The sequence below is a fragment of the Dipodomys merriami genome, unplaced genomic scaffold (assembly GCF_024711535.1).
Source record: "Dipodomys merriami isolate MVZ:Mamm:240054 unplaced genomic scaffold, mDipMer1.0.p SCAF_6, whole genome shotgun sequence".
In the NCBI taxonomy this organism is placed as follows: Eukaryota; Metazoa; Chordata; class Mammalia; order Rodentia; family Heteromyidae; genus Dipodomys; species Dipodomys merriami.
Genome location: NW_027206179.1, coordinates 30374813 through 30380812, shown reverse-complemented (window position 1 = coordinate 30380812; position 6000 = coordinate 30374813).

The following is a 6000-nucleotide window of genomic DNA, read 5'->3' as shown; positions in this document are numbered from 1 at the left end:
ATATGATCTATGTAATTTATTCTGTGCATGTGTGTCCTGTGTCAATGGATTGAAACAAGGTTGTGATCAGTGTGCAAGAGGATTAATTCACTGTTCATGGTCTTAATTCCTCACTGTGTCACATGATTTGTTTTTTGTATACAGAAGGAGGAAAGAGATTAAGCAAAGAAAAATGAGAATGAAGGAGAAAGGAAAGGAGGAAAAGGGAAAGAAGCTAAGAAAATTTAGAAGTTGGACAATTATATAAGTACTTATAAAAACTTTCAAAGTGGATAATACATTAAACATTCTGAGACCGCTTATTTCTCAGAATAATTTCTCTTTTCAATTAATGAGATTTTACAAGATATAAAGTATACATGTGAGGTTTAGATAATTTGACACTTCAAAGTGTTTGGAGATTGCACTTCAAAGTGTTTTTCAACTTGTCAATGATGATATTGAAGTCATTTGTCAGCCTCAACTTATTTCTTTTGTAAGTGAACTATATTTTGCTATCCAGAAATATTTTAGAAGACTTCTTTGCTATGTTCTTTCTTTTGAATAAATAATAATTATACTTTTTATTACTTTCTTTTCTGTCATCATGGGAGGTTGAAGTCAGGCTTCAATCTTCGTTAGTTTGTTTACCTGGCTGGTGTTCTACATCTTAATATACATCTCCAGTGTAGCATTTTGGTGGCTAATTAGAGATTAGATCTCACAAATGTCTAAGTGTACTGATTTCAACGAAGATTCCACAGATTTCTAGGTATAACTAAGAGAACAGGACTGACCTAAAAGAGCTATTTGACTATAAGAGAACAGGACTGATCTAAAAGAGCTATTTGACTATAAAGCGTGGATGAACAAATGTATCTATCCCTTCTTTTCCTAATTCCACCATAATTAAGTACTTGTTCATTTATTTTTTATTTGAATTTTCATTCTGTTTCATATAAGACCTCTTGGAAGCTCTACTCTGTTATATTTTATAGTCCCCACATTCAATTTCTTAATTCTTAAATATCCTTTCTCTATCTTTTTAGGGTCTTATTCTTTGGCCTGAACCAGATGTGCATAGAGTTGTTTAGAACAGAGTTTTAGATTTTCTTTATATCTTCTTAGAAGAAAGATTCCAGATGTTTTCTCAGATACATATTATCAGATACAATTGTTGGTTCCATTTATTGTTACCATGGTATGAACCCTTAGAGCACCTGTTTGTCTATACTCTGGCTACTAGAACCCTTCAAGGTGTTCCCCTCAGGTGCATTCCTGTAGGTATCAAGAAAGCAGAAGGAAAAGGAAAGAATTAGGTCATTCATGCACTTAGAAAATATCAGTTTTAGATTTGTGATCCAATACTACATTTTTGAACTTGATAAAATGACAAATTGGTGATGATTGCAAGAAAGAGAGACCTTTAAGACACCATGATAAAACTCAGCCTGCTATTCTGATATGTGTACTAAAATTTGTAATGTTAATTTCCTTTCCTGATATAGCTCAAAACCATTTTTTTCTTCCCATTTTCATTTTCATGACATAGGAATTTGGGAATTATATACAGAAATAAGAGCCATTATCCCTTGTGAATTTTGCACAATGCCAATAAACAAATTGTAATGGTTCAAAAATAAAAGATCCCAAATAGCAAAATAATGCTTAGAGAAAGAACAGTGCTGGAGGAATATCAATACCAGATTTCAAACTCTACTACAAAGCCATAGTAATAAAAACAGCTTGGTACTGGCACAAGAACAGACCTCAGAACCAATTGAATAGAATTAAAAACCCAGAAATGAAATCACAGAACAATAGCCATGTAATCTTCAATAAGGGAGCTAAAAAAATAGAATGGAAGAAAAACAGCCTCTTCAGTAAAAGGTGCTAGCAAAATTGGTTAACTCCTTGTAGAAAACTAAAGTTATATCCTTATATATCACCCTGCAACAGAATCAATTCCAAATGGATCAAAGACCTCGGAGTCAAAGAAGACACCCTGAAAACATTACAGGATGGAATAGGAAAAAGCCTAAGTGTCCTTGGCACAGGTCGAAACACAACAAATCAAAGAAAGTTTGGATACATGGGATTGCATGAAATTGCAGAGCTTCTGCATGGCAAAGGACATAACTAGCAAGATCAATAGAAAGCCCACGGATTGGGAGAAGATCTTCACTAGCCATACAATGGACAAGGGTCTCATATCTAAATATACCTGGAACTCAAAAAATTAAATCCACCAACAACAAATCCTCAAAGAAACAACTGCCCAATAAATAAGTGGACTAAAGACTTAAAGAGAAACTTCTCTGAAGAGGAAAGAAGGATGGCCAATAGACACATGAAGAAATGCTCAACCTCTCTAGCCATAAAAGAAATGCAAATCAAAACAACATTGAGATACCACCTCACCCCAGTTAGAATGGCTATAATCAAGAACTCTAATAACAACAGATGCTGGAGGAGATGTAGACAGAAGGGAACCCTACTGCATTGTTGGTCGGAGTGTAAACTTGTTCCACAACTTTTGAAAGCAGTATGGAGGTTCTTCAAAAGACTCCACATAGAGCTCCCCTATGACCCAGAAATCCCACTTTTGGGCATTTACCCAAATGATAACAAACAAGACTACACTAAAGCTACCAGCACAACTATGTTTATTCCAGCATTATTTACCATAGATAAGATATGGAACCAACCCAGATGCCTCTCAGTAGATGAATAGATCAAGAAAATGTGGTATATATACACAATGGAATTCTATGCCTACATCAGAAAGAATGACGTTGCCCCATTTGTAAGGAAATGGACAGACTTGGAAAAAAATTATATCAAGTGAAGTAAGTCAGGCCCAAAGAAACATAGGTCCCATGGTTTCCCTTATTTGCAATAACTAGTATATGTCTAAGAGAAGCAGAAAAGGTCAGATAAGTTGATGTTAGGTGAAATGAACCCCAAGATTCAATGTTTTTATTTTTCTTTCTTGCTATTGCTTCTAACATATTTATGAGATGATTTCTTTGTTGCTTTGTTTGTCCATCCCCCATGGTATAACCCCTGCTTTCACTGTATTTGATGTTGGTATAATTTGTGGAGGGGAAGGGAAAAAACAAATCGTTTAAATAGGGATACATGTGGACCCATTGCCACAATGAGATGTACGAGTCGTTATATCGACAAATGAACTTTACCACTTTGGCTGGAGGTGGAGGGCGTGGGGGTGGTGGTGGGGGTGGGGGGTGAGGGGAGGAGAGTGGAGGTGGGAAGGGATGGGAAGGGGAAATAAAGGAGGAGGCAACAATGCTTGATAAGAAATGTACTCATTATCTTGCTCATGTAATTGTAACCCCTCTAAAAGGTATTTTCATAATAAAAAAATAAATAAAACCCTGAATGTCTAAAAGAATTCTGAGAACTACAATTCTGAAAGTTTCAAATTTTGCATATTGAAATTCTGACAGCCAATTGTTGGTATCCGCAATTCCCATAAATAACAAATAGGTAAAGACAAAGAGAAAGGAATGACAAAAACAATCAAAATACTGTGTTAGGAGGACTGAAAACACAGTTCCTAGAAATGAAGCATACAATGTAACTATAACAAACATTTCTACTTACATATGCATTAGATGCCTGTATTGGCATTTTTGTACCATTCAAATTCAAGGAGCTTTTAATTAATTGTCTAAATTTTTTCCAGAAAAAAATCACCAAAGATGTTTATAAATTATAATGTTATGTATTTCCATATGAGTCTAAGAAAATATAGTGCAAGCCGGGTGCCATTGGCTCACACCTGTAACCTTAGGTATTCAGGAGGCTGAGATTTTTTAATTGTTTTTTTAATTGTGAAGATACCGCACAGAGATGTTACAATTACTTGAGCAAGGTCCATTTCTTATCAAACATTGTTGCCTCCTCCTTTGTTTCTCCTTACCATCCCTGCCCTCCTATCCCCTACACCCTGCCAAAGTTGTAAAGTTCATTTTTCGACATAACGTCTAGTACATCTCATTGTTGCAATGGGCTCACCTGTATCCCTATTTAAACAATTTGTTTTTTCCATTCCCCTCCCCAAATTATACCAACATCAAATACAGTGAAAACAGGGGTTATACTGTGGGAGAGGGACATACAAAACAACAAAGAAATCGTCTTATAAATATGTTAGAAACAATAGCAAGAAAGAAAAACCCTAAGTTGATGCTAGGAGGCTGAGATTTGAGGATTGAGGTTCAAAGCCTTCCAGGGCAGGAAAAGTACTTGAGATTCTTATCTCCAATTAACCAGAAAATCGGCAGTGGGACTTTGGCTCAAATGGTACAGTGCTAGCCTTGAGCTGAATTGCTCAGGGACAGCACCCAGGCCCAGAGTTCAATACCCACAACAGACTGAAAAAACAAACAAACAAAAAAAAACATAGTGCAAACATACTGCTGCGTAGTAATTAGTAACTGATTTTCATCAAATTGGGGGTCTGTCTTTCTCTCCCACATCCCAGTCATAGGGAGGGCCTATGAAGGCCTGGGCACTGTCCCTGAGCTTCTTTTGCTCAAGGTTAGCACACTGCCTCCTGAGCCATAGGGCCACTTCTTACTTTTTCTGTTTATATGATACTGAGGAATCAAACCTAGGACCTCATGCATTCTAGGCAAGCAATCTACCACTAAGCCCCTTATATGATAGCATTCTGGACAGAATTCAAGTTTAAAGACAAAGACAGCACAAATATGCACAGAAGATAAGAAAATTCAATTCAGAATTCTTGTACTGGCATATAGCAAATGATAGAAAATTTTCAAAACAAGGTCAGATTATTTACAAAATCATATCCTAAAACAAAAAAAATTATAAAATCTCCCCAGTATGTGATTTAAAATGCAACTCCTGATGATATTGCTGCTCCAGTCCCATAGATTTTCCCCTTGAAATTTTATTTTGCAAAATATACTCAAGCTGTACACTTTTTTTGTTAAAACTTTTTTTAGTTATTTAATCTTACTTTCATTTCAGTATTATTTGCACTCCTATTTGTATCTGTTCCTCTGCCTCCTCCTCCTTCTCTTTCCTCTTCTTCCTTCCTCTCCTCCTTCAGCTTCTCTTCCTCCTCCTCTTCCTCCTCAATATTATTATGTAAATCTGACTCTAGGAAAGTCATTTTTACAACATTACTTTTGTGTGAAAACATTCATGTGTGTATTAAAAGTAGCACAGTAATAATCATTTAACATATGAAAAGATGGACTTTTTGTGAATCTTTCTTAATAAAGAACAAATTCATTTTGTATTTTGACCAATTCTGTGAAAAGATTTGAGTGGTGTAACAAAAATTTGGCATTTATTTCACGGTTTACTAATTAATGTAACATTTTTCTCCTTGATTTACTATAATAGGCTGCTCTTTCATATAAAACTAGTTTCCACCATCTTCCACTCATTTATTTATGTTACTTCCATTTTTGCAAATGTATACAAGTTTACATCCCTAATGACAAGGAGTTAAATAGCATGTTTAATTTGAAATAGTGATACCCACCCTCAATTTATCCAGTTCAGAGATTCAAATGAAGATGTCATTGGGTTTCATAGTGGCTTTCTGATTTTCATAATCCATCTAAGAAAGGTTTGAAAGTTATTGCATGCTGTTAATAAAAATTGTCATCCCATGTTCTGCCTGAAATACTATGATTGCTTATGTAAAGTATCTTAAATGAAACTAGGTACTGTTTGGCTTAGATAAAATTAATGATTTACGTAAGCCTTTTGAGATGTTGAGGTCTGATAAATAATATTTGAAGTGTATAAAAATTTAGCAAAAGTATGGTCTAAATTCTCCAACTATAAGAATCTACTGGCTCATTGTTCTCTCATAATCATATACAAATAAGAAATGAGCCATATTTATTTTTAAAGAAGGATGATTAAGTACCATTTTGTAGTGAATTTCTAAAATGTTTAATTTATAATAGATAAATATCACATTTTTCTGATGTTTTCATTTATAACTCTGCC